Genomic DNA, 19,675 nt, shown 5'->3' on the forward strand with positions numbered 1-19,675 from the left:
ACTTTTGGGTCATAGGTTGTTGACTAGGCATATAGAAAAAGATATGGATCCCCTCTTTGGAGAGGCCTCAAATTCAATCACAGGGGAGTCTGTTGTCTTTGTAAAAGTAGTACTACTATTATGCAGGCCTATATATCTAGCCTGAATGGTTGGTACTTCAGAAGATGTAGTATAATCAACTTGTGGAGAAAAGATACCAAGATTCAGCTGTGAATCCTGTAAGTATACTTCCTACTTTCTCATCTAGAAATTTCTGACCATCAGGGAATATGATGAGGTCCACCATCAATGTACAGCTGACCTTTGTGCACAATGAGAGGTAAAGCTCAGTTCCATTCTTCTGAATGTTGATATCCAGGTTTCTTAGCACTATTTGTTGAATATTAACCTTTTTCCAATATATTTTTGACATCTTTGGAGAAGAAAAAAGATACATGTACCTGTAGCTGTATGTGCATAAATGCACACCTAGGTCCTCTATTTCATTCCAGGGGTCTATGGGTTTTTTCTTTTCCTCACAGAATTATGCTGTTTTCAATACTTTGAAATGAAAGAGCTGCTTAGTGATAGCTCTTGCACTATTCCTTTTGTTCAGTATTGCTCTGGTGAAATGGCTAGTGTTGTATGTCAACTTGACCCAAGCTGGAGTTATCACAGAGAAAGGAGCCTCCCTTGAGGAAATGCCTCCATGAGATCCAGCTGTAAGGCATTTTCTCAATTAGTGATGGAGTTGGGGGCATAGCCCACTGTGGGTAGTGCCATCCCTGGGCTGGTAGTCTTGGGTCCTATAAGAAAGCCAACTGAGAAAGCCAGAGAAAGCAAGCCATCCCTCCATGGCTTCTGCATCAGCTCCTGCTTCCTGACCTGCTTGAGTTCCAGTCCTGACTTCCTCACTGGCATTCACTGACCTTTCTGGCGCTATATGCTAAAGGTGAAAGCCATGGATGTGGTATCAGAGCTGGTATGGGCTCTAACTCAGGTCAGTGCAAATGGATGATCTTGAATAAGAAGCCTCATTTTGCTGCACCACCTTGCTCTTCTCTGGGAAACTTGATGAGTGAAACTCCTTGTTGAGCTCTATGGAGGGCATAGCTAAGTTGGCAGCCTTTGATATTTTGGTCAAGTGATCACTCCAAGTTCTTAGCAAAATGATTAAGAAAATAGCCTTTGAAATCAGAAGAATCAAAGTGTGACTCATAGTTATTACCATTATTTACAGTGACTGGTATTATCATGACCATCAGTCCTAATGCAGAGGAACGAAGCTTTTTATTACCAACCAACAGCACTTAAACCTAAGGATAATAGGATCTATTATTATTTGTTCATTCTACTTCTTAAAAAATGTTTGCACTCCAGAGGAAATGAATTTTCCTCCTCTGTTCTGGTTAACCATAATTAAATACAGCTAAGTCCATAAGGCTGTTTCTAGTTCCTTCTCTAATGTGAATCAATTAACAGGCATTTCAGTAAGGAGAGAAGGGTCACCATATCCTGATGGGACTGAATGACAAATGCCACAGCTGGAAAGAGATTAGAGAGCATCTCAGGTCAAGAGAGAATGTAAATGGTTACCCCATGTGTCTAGCACCGGGAAAAAAATGAAAATTAAGTAAAAATGTCATGGAGTCAAATTCGAGCTAATGAGTGCATGCTCTGCAGGTACTCTGAACAGAGGAACGAAAGGTCAAGTCTGTTGCTTAGAAAGTGCCTTCATGTACAGGAGATTTTATACCTTTAAAAGGGATAATGACCTAATTTACATGAGGAACACCAGCATACAAATTACTCTTTAGGCTCCTAACTAAAGGACTGTAGGCAAAGTCTATATACAGCATTATACAGAAATGAGGGCAACAGGGTTTCCTGGGACCAACAGCATCACTGTTTTCCAATATATTTGCATGTAGAGGCTCCAAGCTAGGAGTCTATATGCTTGGCTTCAGGTTTTTGGAAGTCTCACTTTATTTTTCATAAAACCAATATTTATATCTGATTTTTAAGCATAAATTTCACAAAGCTGTGAAATCCAACCATAGTTCCTTTAGAACAAAAGGGTTCACTATCTCTGAATCTCTTATCACTTTGCTGATGCTCTCACTGCCAATAAATGGTACTGGCTCTGGACATAGAGAGCATTGTGCTGATGGACACCTATAATACTTGAAATTTGGTATTAAGATTTCAGTCACACATATGATTTCAGTCACAGCCACCTCTCATTCTTTACTCTCTACTTCTTTTCCATACCACGACCTCCATTTTTTCTTCCCAACTGCATGTGCTTTTCTATTTTAACCCACTAAATTCAATTAGTGCTACCCTAGGTGCTCCTTCCTCAATACTCAACAGCACTGACTGCCAATAGATCTTCTGCTAGGGATAGGGTTTCATTAGTTCTCACCCCCCATTACCCCACCCATGCTCTAAGTATGTTTGGCTTGATTTTGCACAGGTCTTGTGCATATTGTCGTAGTCACTGTCTCTTCATACATCCAGTGGTGGTATCGTGCCTGGCAATACTGTTTCTTAGCAGAAGGCCATTACTTCTGACTCTTTCTAACCCTTCTTCTGTGATAATTCCTAAGCCTTCTGGGAAGGGAGTATGATACAGATGTCACATTAAGAACTGAACATTTCACAGTCTCATATTCTCCAGATGTTGAACAGTTGTGGGCCTCTGTGTCAATCACCATCTACAATAAAAAAGGGTCTCTAGTAGGGGTTGATATTTATATTTTTGAGTATAAAGATAAGAATCTCACCGGCAATTTATTAATGTCTACTTAGCAAAATATTACTATAAGGCTCTTCAGTAGACCCTGTAGGCAGCCAGAAATATGTTATTGGCTTAGGTAGTGGTGCAAGGAAAAATTCTACCTAATGGATCAAAACCTGAATCCAATCAGAAAGTGGCTGACTATTCCTAGAACATCTGTGCCACTATTATACAAATGGGAATATCTTGCCAGGACAGTTGTTTTGCTTATTACAAGGTTCACAGCTATGTATGACTTTTGATGACCCCCTCCCCCAGGTAGTGTATAGAGAATCTGCCAGCACCATGAAAGCCAACAGTGAAAGCCTCCTAGCCAGGACCAGCCTTATTTCTTCTTGTCTCAAGGATGTGTTATCTTCAGGAACTTCCCACCAAGCTCCCACAGGATATACAAGGCAATGTCCATAGACTGTAATATAGCTTTACACCAATTCCTCACAGTGAAAAACTTTACATTTCTATTAATTTCTCAGTATTAAAAGACTTCAAACCCCAAGTATATCACTCTTCAGTACTTCCCAAAAAATGTTCCACCATACTACAAGGACGCTTACTCAACTCTCTTCATAGCTGCTTTATTCATAATACACAGAAACTAGAAACATCCTGCACCTTCCTCAAGTGAGGAATAGATAGGGAAAATATGGCACGTTTACACAGTGGAGTATTATTACTAAGCTATTAAGATAATGACTTGATGAACTTTGGGAGGTAAATGAGTGGAAATATCATCCCTAATGAGGTAATCCAAAACCAGAAAGATAAACATGGTATTCACTCACTTATAAATGGGTACTAAATGTTACAATCCACAGACCCAAAGAAGCTAAGTAACAAGGAGAGTCCAAAGAGGTTGGCTTCAATCTCACTTAGAATGGGAAATAGAATAAATACTGGGTGACAGGAGGAATATGAGAGCAAGTGGGACCAGATGGAGAGAGGTTAGTGAGAGAGAGAGAGAGTCCTGGGAAAGACAAGTGGAATCAGGTTTGGGGGGCAGATCTCTGGGACAAAGCTAGAAACCTAGGACAATGGAAACTACAAGGAATCTATGAAGATGATCCCAGCTAAGACTCCTAGCAATGGATATGAAGCCTGAGATGGCCATCTTCAGTAAGCAGGCAATACTTGCAATGAAGGGATTAGGATCCAACCCAGCCACAAAACCTTCCACCCGCAATCTGTCCAGTCTACAAGATGTACAGGGGGTAAAGATGAAGCAAAAATTGAGGAAATAGCCAACATTTACTGGTCCAGCTTGAGTCCCATGCCATGTGAGGGAGTCCACCCCTGATATTCTTAATGATAGTCTGCTATACTTGCAGACAGGAACCTAACAACTGTCATCACAGAGCTTCCCGCAGCAACTGATGTAGACTGATGCATAAACCCACAGTCAATCACTAGGTGGAGCTTTGGGAGTCCTGCAGATGATGGGGGAGAAAGAACTAAAGGAGCCATTGGGATGAAGGACATACAACAAACCCCATAGAATCAACTAACCTGGGCCAATAGGAGCTAACAGAGACAGAATGGTCAACCAGGCAGTATGCATGAGACAGACCCAGGCCATATGCAAATATGTAACATTTCTGTAACTTGATCTTTATCCTTACAGTGGCAGCAGAGGCAGTCTCCAACTTTGTTGCCTGCCTTTGGCTCCCTTTCCCCTAACTGGGCTTCCTTGTCTAGCCTAGATAAGAGAAGATGAACCTAGTCTTATAGTGAAGGGTAGAGAAAAGACATAGCCTGGTAGATAACGGTCATGAAAGAATCAAATCCAGATTCTAGGTGTGTTTCAATAGCTGTAAAGAAGCTAATGCCAAGAAAATAAACAGACTGCCCTTTAGATGGCAGCTAATGATGTAGGCCAAATTATTAGTAAATTATAAGTAGTCCCATACATTTATGTTCACTAAAAGCTCAGCTCTGCATATATACATACAGCAAACATACAGCTCAGCTGGTCTGTATGCTAGATTGGAATAAAAAACTTATATTCTAAATATCTAATCTAAAAGTGATGTTTGGGACTATATTGCTCACATATTATAATCTTGGTTATTTGTATTGATTTCAAGATCTCATATGATAGAAAAATGAGTAATATTTGTTATAATTTGAAGGGCACCTCAATGACAAAAAAGGGAATCCATTAAAAACAACTGAATATGATTTTACATCTAAAATTCATATTAATATTAAATTTAAACTGTTTTAATTTTATTATCAAAATATCTGCAATATACTAAGTAAATAACTATTTAAAAACCTGTTTACCTGTGCAACCCAGCCAGTGAAACAGTTAGGCTAACTGCAGATCCAATGCCCAAATCTCATACCCAGCTCTTGGACACAACACCTAAAACAGCCTCCACTTCTACTCCATTACAACCCATACAACCTCCCAAAGATCTTCCCTTCCTAACCTCCCCACCACCTCTTTGATAAACCCCAGACACCAACTCAAATTGGAATCTTTAGGAACATAGATAGGTAATCAAGTAGGTTAAATACAGATTACTTTTCACTCCATTCCTCCTAATCCCATTTCCTAGTCTTATTGATAGTTCTATAACAGACCTTCTGCTAAATCTCTGCTCCCACTTCAACGGGACATAACTAAGCAGATCCTGGTGGAACATTCTGTTCTCCTTCCTCCTATGAAACCATTCAGCCCCACCCTGGCCCATCCCCATTCCTAAGTGTCAGCTCCCATAGTCCAGAAACACAATTTGGGCACAACTCATAGACACACCTATCAGGACTCCATAAAATTTTGTGCCAGGATAACATACTCCCAATACATTAAGAACCAGAGAGGAAACAAAAACTGAGAAACAAAACACCCACCCAACAAAGACAGATATTCTGCATCTAGAATTACAATTTCCTCAATGTCAGAAGCCAATATAAGGTCAATATAAAAGCACAATCAATAGGAGCCCAGACAATATATCTACATTGGAACAGAGAAATTACAATAGGACCTGAATAGTCCAATATAGCTGAAGCACAAGAAAGAAAGATTTTAAAAGAACCTTTATGAATGTGATGAAAATTCCTTTAAAGGAAATTGATAAATTCTTAAAGAAATCTATGAAAATGTAAACAGACACTGGAAGGAAATGAACAAAACCATTACAGACCTGAAAGTGAAAACAGAATTTAAAACTAACAAGAAAAACAAAACCTACATACTAAGGTAAATCTGGAAATAAAAAATTTAGGAACTCAGATAATAATCACAGAGGCAAGCAACAGAATATGAGATGGAACAGAAAATTTTAGACATTTAAGACACAATGGAAGAAATGGATATAGCCATTAAGGAAAAGGTTAAGTCTAAAAACTCCTGGCACAAAACATCCAGGAAATCTGGTATACCATGAAATGACCAAATATAAGAATAATAGGAATAGGAGAAGGAGAGGAAATATAGGTAAAAGGCCCAGAATATAATTTCAACAAAATCATAGAAAGTTTGTCTAACCTTTAAGAAAGGGATGCCCATAAATTACAAAAGTATAGAACAACAAATAGACTTGACCAGAAAAGAATGTCTGCTCAGCACACAACTTAATCAAAAGTGTACAGAATAAATAAATTACATTAAAAGCTACAAGAAAAAAGACCAAGTAACCCATAAAGGCAGTCCTATTAGACTTATAAATTACTTCTCAATGGAGACTCTAAAAGTCCAACAGCCCTGGACAGAATGTGCTTCAGAGTCTAAGAGATCACAGATGCCAGCCTAGACTTTTATACCCAGAAAAACTTTCAATCACCATAGAAAGAAAAAATAAGACATCACATGATAAAACCAAATTTAAGCAATATCCAACCAGGAATCAAATCCAGAAGGTGCTAGAAGAAAAACTCCAACCTGAAAGGTTGACTATATCTGAGAAAACAAAGGGAATAAATAATCCTAGACCACCAAAATTAAACAAGGCTAACTATACGCCACAACAACAATATCTATAACTATAACTACAACAAAGTAACAGGAATCAAAACCATGGCACACAGACATCTCTCATCATAAGTGTCAATTCCCCAATAAAAAGACATAGACTAACAGAATGAGTGGGAAAATGGGATTCATCCTTCTGTTGCATACAAGAAACACACCCTAACATCAATGATATATAGCTTCCAATGCTAAAAGGGTGGAAAAGATGTTCCAAGGAAATGATTCTAAGAAGCAAGCTGGTTTAGCCATTTTAATATCTGACAAAACAAGCTTCAAATAAAACTACTCAGAAGAGATAAGGAAGAACACTGTACACTTATTGAAGAAAAAAACTACCAAGAAGACATTGTAATTCTAAACAGCTAAGTTCCAAACACATGTGAACCCAAAGTTTGTTAAAAAAAAAAAAGCACTACTACAGACTAACTTGCATTATCATACTGGGATAGTTGGATACTTCATTCTCACCAATAGACAGGTCACCCAGACAAAAAACTCATTGGAGAACTGATGGAGTTAATTTGCACACCAAATCTGAGAACACATTAAAAAATCCATCTGACATGATCAAATAGATTTCATGCCAGATGTGCAGGGATGGGTTATCATACACAAATCAATAAATATAACTAATCATATTAAAAACTGAATGGCAATATAATCCACATGTTCATCTAATTAGATGTATAAAGGGCATTTGACAAAAATCTAATATCCATTCATTAAAAGAAGTTCTGAGACATTGGGGATATAAGGAATATAACTCAATAAAAGCACTTTACAGCAAAACCATAACCAATATCAACTTTAGTGGAGAGAAATATCAATGCAATTCCACAAAATTCAGGAACAACACAAGGTTTTCCATTCTCTTCATGCCTATGCAAAATAGTACTTGAAGTTTAGCTATAGCAATAAGACAGCTAAAAGAGATGAAGGGGATATGAATTAGAAATAAAGAAATCAATATGTCTTTATTTGTAGATGATAGTATATATAAATTACCATAAAAATTCCACCAGAAAACTCTTTCAACTGAAATATACATTCAGGAACAAAATTAGCTCACAAAATATCAGTAGCTCTTCCCTATACAAACGACAAATGAACTGGGGAAGTTTTTCGGGAAACAACATGCTTCACAATAGCCTCAAATGATATAATGTATTTTTGAGTAAGTATAAAGACGCAAATAATAGACATATAAGATTAAAAAATTCAAGTGATTGAAGAATGAAATTGAACTTACCAGATGCCCACCTGGTGTGACCTTGGTGGTGACAGAGTGATATGGTTCCTATTCCTGGGACAAGGGCCCCTGACGTGAGTCTCCAGGAGTGCTGATGGCTGCTGTGGGCTGAAGGTTTGTTTGTGTAATAATGTATAGATTTTCTGGAACCAGTACTAACAGTGGAGGACTCTTTCCTTCTGAGAAATGTCCTCTCTATTAATGTTAATGACTCCATGATAACTGGAAACATGAGTCCAGGGGTCAAGGACGTGCCTATATCTCAGCAAAATGGTAAACACTAGTACAGCCCTTTAGGCTATAAAAAAAGAACTCAAAAACAAAATTCAAATATGTAAAATTTCTCAACTATGTAAAACACAAGGATACAATATGAATTATATGTGAGAGGCTTCACAAATCTAACGGAACAAAAGCAGCTCTGCTGTGAGCCAACTTGTTAGAAAATTACTAAGGAAGGTGATAAAGAGATTTATGGAAGGTGACTTTAGAAGATCCCACTCAGCTAAGTTTTTTGTTTATGCTTACAAAGGCAGATAGATTCCTGAGTTCAGGGTCAGTCTTAAGTAGAGCAAAGTTAGGCTTTAACAATTTTTGTCACGGGAGAGGGGAGCATGATTGGGTTATAAAGTGAATAAAAAAACTCCAACAGAATTCTTTCCAGATTTTAAAAGGACAATTTTCACCTTCATAAAGGAATACAAAATCCCATGATAGCTAAAACAAACACAATAAACTACTGAATAATGAAAGAACTTCTGAAGGTTATCACCATTCCTGATTTCAAGTTATATAACAATGTTATAATACTATAAACAGCACAGTACTGTGACAAAACAGATACAGTGTTTAATGGAACCAAATTGAAGACCCACACATAAAACCTACATTTACACCTACAAACACCTACTTTTTTGATAAAGAATTCAGAAACATACACTGAAAAAAAGACAGCATCTTCAACAAATGATTTTGGTAAAACTTAATGACAGCATGTAGGAGAATGCAAATAAATCCATATCACCCTGCACAAAACCCAACTCCACATTGGTTCAAGACTTACATTAAAACAAGAACAGTGAAACTAATAGAAAAGAAAGGTGAGTCATTGTCACATGGGCAGAGAAAGACTTTTTGAACAGAACACCATTATCATAGGCACTGAGATAAACTGTTAATAAATGGAACCTAATGAAAGTGAAAAGCTACTGCACTGAAAGAATGACATCATCTGGACAAAATGACAGCCTACAGGATGCGAAAGCTTTTCTAACCAACAACATGTCCAATAAAGTTGTAATTTGCAAAACATATAAAGAAGTCAAAATACTAGTAATGACATGATCCAACTAAACAGGTACAGATCTAAACAGAATTCTCCATAGAAGTATCTCAAATCCCAAAGAAACATTTAAAACAAATGTTCAACATCCTTACCCATCAGGGAAATATAAATTAAACCTACCCCCAGATTTAATCAAACACCCCAAACAACCCAAATAGTTACAAAGAAAACAGGTTGATTCCCCACAAACTGACAGCAAGACCTCATTGCTGGAGTTAAGGCCTACGTAGCACATTGAACATGAAGAAGTCAAGCTGGTGCCTACACTGAGCCTTCCTGTCTACACCTCATAGTGTTTTTTTATACAGGAAGGTACTTTGCATGGTCACAAGGTAGAAACATAAACATTAACTCAGTTACAAGCCACTTGATCTACAATGGTGTCCTGCCTACAAGCTATGCTAGGGCAATGGTGGCATAAAGCTTGTAGAAGTAACCAAGCAATATTTTACTTGACTTAAGGCCCATTCCATGAGATGGAACCCATAGCCAGTAGAACTGGGGTGACCATGAGCCAGATAATAGATAGCTCAGGTACCTAGGGTAAAATATTACTAGTCTACAATTTTTCTTAAGAAAAAGTAATGATGAAATGACTTCAAATGATAATCTTTTATTTTATTGTTCTTGGATTTACATTTTATGTATTTACATTTCAAATGCTATCCCCTTTCCACCCCTCTCCCATACCTCCTTCCCCTCCCCCTGCTTCTATGAGGGTGCTCCAACTCCCTCCCACCCACTCCAACCTCCATGCCCTCGCATTACCCTACATTTGGGAAATGAGTTTTCACAGGACCAAGGGTTTTCCCTTCTATTGATGCGGGACAATGCCATCCTCTGCTACATATGTGGCAGGAGTCATGGGTATCTCCATGTATGCTCATTAGTTGGTGGTTTAGTCCCTGGGAGCTCTGGTGTGGTTTGGTTGGTTGATATTGTTTGTTGTTCTTCCTATGGTGTTGCAAACCCCTTCAGCTCCTTCAGTCTTTTCTCTAACTCCTCCACTGGGGTCCCTTTGTTCAGTCCAATGGTTAGCTGCAGCCATCCTCATCTGTATCAGTGGGGCTCTGGCAGAACCTCTCAGGAGACACGCATATCTGCTCCTGTCAGCAAGCAGCTCTTGGCATCAGCAATAGTGACTGGGTTTGGTGCCTGCATATGGGATGGATCCCCATGTGGGGCAGTCTCTGGATGACTTTTTCTTCAGTCCCTGCTCCACTCTTTGTCCCCATGTTTCCTCCCATGAGTATTTTGTTCTCCCTTCTAAGAAGGAATGAAGGATGAACATTTTCATCTTCCTTCTTCTTGAGCCTCATGTTATTTGTGAACTGTATGTTGGATATTCCAAGCTTTTGGGCTAATATCCACTTCTCAGTGGGTGCATACCATTTGTGTTCTTTTGTGATCGGGTTACCTCACTCAGGTTGATATTTTCTAGTTCTATCCATTTGCCTAAGAATTTCATGAAGTCATTGTTTTTGATAGCTGAGTAGTATTCCATTGTGTAGATGTACCACATTTTCTGTATCCATTCCTCTGTTGAAGGGCATCTGGGTTCTTTCCAGCTTCTGGATATTATAAATAAGACTGCTATGAACATAGTGGAGCACGTGTCCTTGGACCATATGTTGGACCATCTTTTGGGTCTACACCAGGAGTGGTATAGCTGAGTCCTCAGGTAGTACTATGTCCAATTTTCTGAGGACCCACCAGACTGATTTCCAGAGTAGTTGTGCCAGCTTGCAATTCAACCAACAATAGAGGAGTGTTCCTCTTTCTCTACATCCTCACCAGCATCTACTGTCACCTGAGTTTTTGATCTTAGCCTTTCTGACTGGTGTGAGGTGGTATCTCAGGGTTGTTTTGATTTGAATTTCCCCAAAGTGCCTTGTTCAGTCATCATCAGAGAAGTTTATTTCTGCAGCAGATGGGAAGAAATACTCAGGTTATCCAACTTTCTTAATTATGCAGTTTTGACTTACCCAATCTATGAAATGAGGGTGTGCTGGTTAGTTTTTTGTCAATTCAACAATAACAAGACTCAAATGGGAAGAAAGAAAATCAATTGTCTCCTGAAACAAGTAGACCATGAAATGTCTATAGACATTGTCTTTATTTTTTATTAATGATTGATATTAGAGGGCTAAGCTTACTTCAGGCAATGTCACCTATAGCCATTAAATCCTTGGTTGTATAACAGAGCTTGAGCAAGCTGTAGAAAGCAAGCTAATAAGTGTTACTCCTCTATGGTTCCCTCTTACAGACTCCTTCCCTGAGTTATGCCTAGCCTTCCTTCTTAATAAACTGTAAGCTGTAGGGTGAAACAAACCCTTCTCTTTTCAAACTGATTTAGGTCAATGTTTTTTAACACAGCAACAGAAAAGCAAACTAAAACAGAGGGAAGTAAATATAATAGCAATTTTTTAGGCTGCTAAGCTTTTCAATATATATATATATATGTGTATGTGTATATGTATATATTTGTGTGTGTATATATATATGCATATATATATGGAACATTTAGTTATTCCACATAGAGATATTCTTATTTAAATTTAAGAACGTAAAGGATTCCCTTCTTCAGTCATAAGTTCAAGTTCTCTGTGAACACAAGTGACAGTGGAGATACAATGTTGGGAAGCACAGAACACTGCTTTCTAAGTCTATAGAAAGTTGTGCTGCACTGCGCTACACCAGAGAAGGAATTCAGCAAAACAAGTAGACCATGAAATAAATGCTTCTTTTCTATTAGTTACTAAGACCAAGCTCTATCTTTTTATTATTTGTATATTTAACTTGATCCCCAAACTCAAACAATGGGTGATTGTGTTTCTGCTGTGCAGATGATAAAGTTACATCAACTTCAAAGAACACCGCTTTCCAATATTTCATCATCCATTATTGTACTGTTACTTCTGATTTAGCTAAACATGCTCTGAGCCGACAGGCAGCTCTTGATGCCTCTGTGCTTCAGCTGCTGCTGTTAAATATGATGCAGTTGATTTCAGTTTCAAAACAATAATATTTATAACTTTCTAATAATCATTATAAAATTGATTTAAGGGGCTGGAGAGATGCCTTGGTGGGAAAGACCTCAACAAGCATGAAGAACTAATAAAAATTCCCAGCATTTATATGAACCAAACGTGTACATAAATGACGTAATGTCAGCATTCTGGGGTAGAGATGAGTGGATATCACTGTCCATTTAGTCTAACACAAATGAAAAGCTTCCCATTTAGTGAGAGACAATGTCTCAAGGTAATAGGGTAGGATGATGGCTAAAGACAGCAATTTCCTGCTTTGACTTTAAATGTGTTACACAGACATGGGTGCCCATGACACTCCTCACCCCACATAAAATACCACACATTAGACACATTGATTTAATTGTCATCTTATTCCTAGAATATCTTCTTGGTTAATTTCTATTATTCTTTTGTAAAGTTGTCATCCAATTTTCTTTCAAACACATTAAGAATTTTTTCTTTCATCAAACAAGCTAAAATAATATTTTATAATTTCTAGTAGGGTCTTGGGTTCTGACACTCTGGATACATGTACAACTTAAGTCCCTATTCAGGACAAGTTGTTCAATGACTGCATCTCTGTAAGCTTGTTCCTGTGCCTGGCGAGTAGCTTGCATTTCAAGCAGGTCCAGTACTCCATCTGGGGATGTGACCTGTAATTCTGTTTCCTTTCCTGCACTTTTATTTTGAGGTTTGGGGATGAAAATCCTGTTATTTTTCGAATGGGTACGATTTAATCATTTCATGTACTCCAAACAGGTTCCGGGTGTTTCAAAGAATTTCATTTAAAGCTTTTTTTGATAGAAAGAATGTTTTGGGTTATGTTTTGCTTTGTTTTTTTTTTTTGTTTGTTTGTTTTTTGTTTTGCCTGAAATGGAGTGAGGGAGTTGGTAAGGTTTTTTTCTTTTGTAAAGTTTCCATTTCTATTAAGAAGTACGCATGTCAAAGAGTAAACAGGACAGTCCATTAAACTCCAAAAATACAAATTAAGTGAACAAATGTTCCCATCATAACACGGTATAATTCTGCATAGAACTTAATTGTGTGTCTGATGAAAATAATACATTTCACACCTAAGTATGCAGATTTAAGTTAATAAACTGTAAAAATTTGAGTCATAACATAATTAGCATACATTTTAAATGATAATCGTCATCTTAAATCAGAAAATATTGTTTGAAATGATAATAGGGAAGCAGGAAAATGAGTATTAACAACAGAGGACAATTTATTTATTAGTTTCCTGCTTTAGGTAAGCTCAGAGTCAGGACCGCTGGTAAGGACTGTTAATCAGAAGGGCTCCTGGAAGGAAATAAAACAATTATTTCTCTAGACGCTTTACAATTGTTCCAGCTGAAGAGAAAAGAGGTATACAAGGCAGAAAGTGAGTTTTATGCTATATATATTTCAAAAGTTGATAAAAATGAACCTGAAATGGAGATTTAAAGTAGAGAGAACTGTTTATTTGGTGATTAAGAGAGAATAGATTAAATATGGCAATCATATCTCATCTTCCAGGAATACGTATAAATACAAAATGAGCAAAAGCGATGAGTAAAACATCAAAAAAGAAAACCCTCCCCAAAGGTGATTTTCTGTGTACAATTACAGTACTTGATAGAGATTGTGTTTTTCATTAAAAAAAACAACAACAACTATACTTAGTATTCACGGAGTATGTTGGCCAGCATCATCTTTTTGGCTCATTCTACACATGCAGTAACATTCTCAAGATTATTTACACATTCAGAGTGATTTAATCAAAGAGAGCACCTTTCAGTATATCTACAACAGTGTAGCAGCAGAATCATGGCCATCCCCTAGGGGTCTGCATTCTTGCTGAGGAGAGAGGACACAGTCAGGAAAACACAGAAAGAGACAGAGCCAGTGGTGTGTGCAGTACACCATTGGGTGATGCAGCGAGGCCAGCGCAGAGTTCTGTGGAGGTAGCTCGTGGCTAATATTTAATTTCAAGTTGAGTCTCTGGAACATACAAAGTTTGATTACGGACGTAAAAAATCTATAATTAATGTCTTAGGTTTCATTGCTATGAAGAGAAAATGGCAAAGGCAACTCTTATAAAGGCAAAAGTATAATTGTGGCTAGCTAACAGTTTCAGAGGTGTAGTCCATTATCATCCCAGTGTTGGAGGAGCCAACAGTTCTACATCTTTATCCAAAGGCAGCCAGGGGGAGACTATGTCATAGTGGCCAGACTTGAGCAAATATATAAAACATCAAAGCCCCACCTCCAAAGCGACACGATTCCTTTAATAAGGACATACCTCCTCCAATAAGTCAATACTTCCTAATAGTGCCACTTCCCACAGACCATGCATATTTAAACCACAATTATTTTATTTAAAACTATAACATACAAAAAAGAACGCCAATAGTATATTACTGCTTGAAAAGAGTAATTAACATCCATCTTATTTTACCTTACTGAAGAGAACTAGAATGCCTGACTATAAAATGTGAAATCAGACAAAAGGAACAGAGGCACACGGGAACTGAGAAGAAAGGGGAGCCTTTGAGGATGTGAGGCCAGAGAAAAGATCTCCACATTGTGTAACGTAAGGACATTGATATCCGTCTATTAAAGAGGCTGAAGAAGCAGAGTCCAGTCCACTAACTCTAAGAAATGAAAGAAAGAAAAAGCAAGGCAGAAATGGAAGAGAGAGTAAGGTGGGAGACTGAAATTTGGCATAAAATGTCTATGATGACTCTATTGGGGGGTTAAAATACTTCAATGGGTTCTTGATCATTTAGCTATTGATCACTGATGGCCTGTGAGTTCAAAAATTGCCTTCCTTGCACAATACTATAAGTATCTATCTCATCTAAGAGCAGGCAAGCCACAGGGCAACAAAGGCCATGCTTACATTACATGGAGCCTAGCTTCTCAGTTGCTAAAACAAGTCAGTGAAAGAAAATATACCACCACTAACTTCTTTCAAGATATGCTGTAAGTCTGTTTGTAGTCATCAAGATTACATGACACCAGAGTCCATTCTCAAAGCTTATTGGCCACAGTCTACAGTGTCCTAGACACCAATGAATCACATCCTAAAAGTCACCAACAGCTTCTCCCCCAGTTGCTGGATGTATATCACTGAACCCCAAAGCACGGTTTTCCCAGAGTCTATTCCTGCCCTTTTATCAGAAATCTTTGGGTTAGTTCTAAATTGTAACCAAAACAAAGAGGGGATCCAGTTTGACCAGATAGCCTGGGAAACTACAGTTGTGATTTGAGGATAGTCTTAGCACTATGGTCTATTTCCCAAGGCAAAATACAGTTAGTCACTCAGATTCTAAGAAACCACAGGGTGTCAGTCCTATAAGTAAGTGGGCAGAATATTCGGAGGGGTGAAGTATTCTTCAGAGGAATGTGGTTTGTTTTTTGAACAAAATCCCTTCTAAGTAGAAGCCTGAGTAGAACCTCCCATGGAACTCTCTCTGAGCTGAAGGCAGGTGCTGCCCTTACCAAAAAGATCAATATTTGATGTACAGCCTGTCTCCTGGAGTCACAACCATCATGGTTGCTTCAGAAGAAACCTACTTGTTTCTGCACATGGTATAAATGGTATAAATAGGACAAACCATTAAGAGTTATATGTAGACCTCGACAGCTGGACCCTGGTTCATATTTACTTAAGGTAAACCAGATACATTTTGATTTTGATGAGGAAGTTTTTGGCATGATCAATATGACACAAATTGTGGAGATCTCCCTTGTTGTTGCTGCTGCCAAGAACCATCCATCTAGCAAAATGTCACCCAATAAAAGGCACTGTTTAAAATCCTTAATTTATTTGAATCTTTTTTCTTCAGTCTTGTGGCATTTCAGGGCTAGTTTCACAGATTTGAACCAAAATACTACAAAATATCTGGAGTTGGGCTGACTCCTGTAACATAGCAAAGGTGATAACGATGTTAAAATGACTTCTGTACGTGAAAGCCAATGGCACAGGCTCTGGAGGTAGAGTCTACATGGGCTTTGCTTCTTCACCACTCACCTTGTGATGATCTTGGCCTGTGTTTCATTTCTTTTTCTTACAGAGGGATTAAGAATAAAAAACAAAAACAAAAACAGTGTGTACTTGGTCTCAATGAGGTTTTAGGACCATGTCTAGCAAATAGCCAACAGACAGTAAGTATATTGCCACAACTGACTGACACCTTAATGATTTCCGTTTCCTTTCCTCGTTCACCTCTGCATTCTCCTTCCCTTTCCTTTCTCCTTCCATCACCCATTACTTTCTTCTATAGCTTTTTTTTGTATACACAGCAGTGAGCAAAAGGATTGCAAAAGACCATCTCTATTTATTTTACCACCAAATCCAAATCCAACTTCATGTACAACTTTCTTAGAACATCCACCACCATGGTGAGGAAAAGAATTCCTGGTGTTTAAAAATGTATTCTCAGTTGCTGGGAACCTACGAGAAGAAAAAAATCTCATATATCCACTCCTTGTCTCCAGAGCTCTTATTTCCCAAGACAAAAATAAAGAAGCTGGAACTTGTGGATAGATCATGGCAAATTGGAATTAAAGTAGTAGGTGGAGTTAAAGTTGCCACTGAGCCCTTCTTGGACGCAGAGATAATCCTGTTATTCTGTGTTATTCTGGCTAGAATAATGCATCACAATGTCCTAACTGTAGAAGAGTGAAACAAATGGTCAAAAATAAAGTGGCAGAAGATGAAAATAAAGAAATGATCCACTACTCCCTTTGTATATAGAAGGAAGCAGACATTGGCCATTGTGAAGGGAAAATGATAATCTCTTCTGTATCTTCCAGAACTACAGCCAAGATCAAACCTTGATGTTAGTCCCAAGACTCAGTATCTGACCTGTCGAATTAGAGCATAGAATATATTGTTCTAAGCTAGTTAGTCTGTAGTTACTTTATTGAAGCAGCAAACCACACACACACACACACACACACACACACACACATACACACGCACACACACGCACGCACGCACACACACAAACACACACACATATACACACACACACAAAGAGCAAAAGAAAGTTACAGACACATGCACGCAGACACAGACAGAACACACAAAGAATGAGAAAGAGATACAGATATACAGATACACACAGACAGATAGATACACACAGAGAGACGGGACAGGGAGGAGACCTTTGATGGCTTCCAATAAAAACTGAGAATGCACAGTGAGTTGAAAAGCTAAAGACAGAGTACAGGAAAAAGCTGAGTTTCTGAAAAACTTCTGAGGAGTGGCAAGTTAGCACACTGATATGCAACAGAGGTGAACAATGCTGTCACACTAGGAGAATGGGACGGACATGTAGAATGGCGACTTGGAGGCAACCTGTGTTCTCCATGGCAGCCAGTGTGCATGGGAAAAGGATTCTGCGGTAGAGCTTATTCCCCAATGTATTCTGACAATTACAAACTAAGCAAATACATGTATCATTTTGAAATTAATGGGTATGTTTATATCAATTAATTATAAACTTATTTCATTAAATAAAAAATATTACTCGTGAGAAAGGAGAATACTACCGTTTTCATGTTACATTGTCCTGTGAGACAAACCACACTTGCCCTCATGGATCATACCTTAGGATTTACACTTCCAATTCCAATGGGCAATTTATATTCAGGAATCCAGATCCTTAATGGTAAAATGCTTTTAAAATGACAACTTCCAGCCAACAGAATGCTGAGAAAATGAGCAGTTGAGCTTTCAAAATTGCTGAGTATACATGCTAATTCGCAATTACTCCACCAGGAACTTTCTCAAAGGCAGAAAGACTGCACAGAACCTAAGGGTAATGAGCACAGAAAAAGAACCAGGAAAATGGCCCGAGGTGATGTGTTGGCAAGCACTGAATCACTGAATGTGTGTCCGCGTGGGATGGGTACAGACTCTGACTCAGACTCTCTATCGTATCAGGTCATCGTAAATATAAATGCCACATGGAAATACATTTTGAATTGTGATTACTATGTAATTATTTTATGATGAGACAGGATAGAGGATAGGAATTAATAGAATTTATTCATTCTTTTCTCATGAATCTTTCTCAGCCTCACTGTGAGTAAAAGGAAGAACTGTATCTCATTACAATGAATTTACTTCCCTTTGTAACTTTCAAATATTCTGAAAAAATTAGCTTGGATCTTGAAGTGATTAGAGCCAGAGAAATCTTCCTAAAATACTGCATTCATCAATGCCCTTTCTCCTGGTTTATTAAAAATAGCTTTGTTTATTTCAACTCATTACTCATTTCAGAAACATTTTGAGAATCAATTACATGGTAGACAGAGTCTTCAAAAGTGAGCAGAGAAGAAAAGTAGGAGGCTAATATGTAAGATGTGGTTCATGACTTCTGGAGTTTAGGATCAAATGGAAGATAGGAGATGGAGATCAATTTATTGTCAAGAGTAGTAAGTAGGGATCTCAACTCAATCATATGAGGTAAATGCCAAAATTACAAAGCTGTGAAGAAGTCAGCATTCTAGATAGAAAGACATGTCTTGATTAAGAAAGCATAGGGAAACTTCAGGAGTGGCAGCTGCTCTGTTTGGCTGCATCAGGGAATACATAAAGGTTATGTAAAAAGTGTGCAAGGAATAGCTGGAATGACTGTTCTGGGAAGCCATATGGAGGAGGTAGGAAGCAGGGAGGACTGTTGAACAGTACTAGCCTATTGTGAGGCTTTGGGATAACCACAAAAGCACTGCAAAAGTCTGTGGACACTACATAAAACATTATGCGGCTTCCAAAGAGGTTGTGCCAATGGGAAAGCAGGAAAGGAAATTAAACAAAACCTAAAGCCTTGACAACTACAGCTACCCAAGTAGTCAAAGTCACTCTGAATCCTAGGCACTCACTGCAAACCAGCAATCATCACTAATGCTGAAGTTCTCCAGTAATGTGACCTGAGCACAGGAATGAAAGGGTCTGGCCTGGACAGGTGAAATTAGAGTGCCAATGGGGAAATGCTCCAGAGTCAGTATGTTTAGGGAAATTGCTAGAGATTGGAGAGGTCTGACTAGGCAATTCTCAAAGCTGTGGGTATGAATATGCCATCTCTTGGAAATAAGAGGTCAAGAATTTCTTCCCAGGAACAAAAGAGGCAGGGACGTTAACATCATTAACAAATAAGGCAAAGGCATGGGAACAGAAAAATTTTGTTTAAGGACAGGAAGTTAACAGATACAGCAGAGACGCGTCCATAAAGGGTTGATGACCCTAATGTATATCTTCTCAGAGGTAACAAATCATTCCTGTACATGTGTCCCAAAG

The 19,675-nt window shown here is 38.2% G+C and overlaps 1 protein-coding gene across 2 annotated transcripts in view; it reads right to left on the bottom strand.

Moving 5' to 3' along the window:
* The window catches only part of Prkd1 (protein kinase D1), a 313,382-nt gene that overhangs the window by 95,679 nt on the left and 198,028 nt on the right, over positions 1 to 19,675 (bottom strand).

Source organism: Rattus norvegicus, chromosome 6, assembly GCF_021556685.1.
Source record: "Rattus norvegicus strain SHRSP/BbbUtx chromosome 6, alternate assembly SHRSP_T2T, whole genome shotgun sequence".
NCBI classification, from domain to species: Eukaryota; Metazoa; Chordata; class Mammalia; order Rodentia; family Muridae; genus Rattus; species Rattus norvegicus.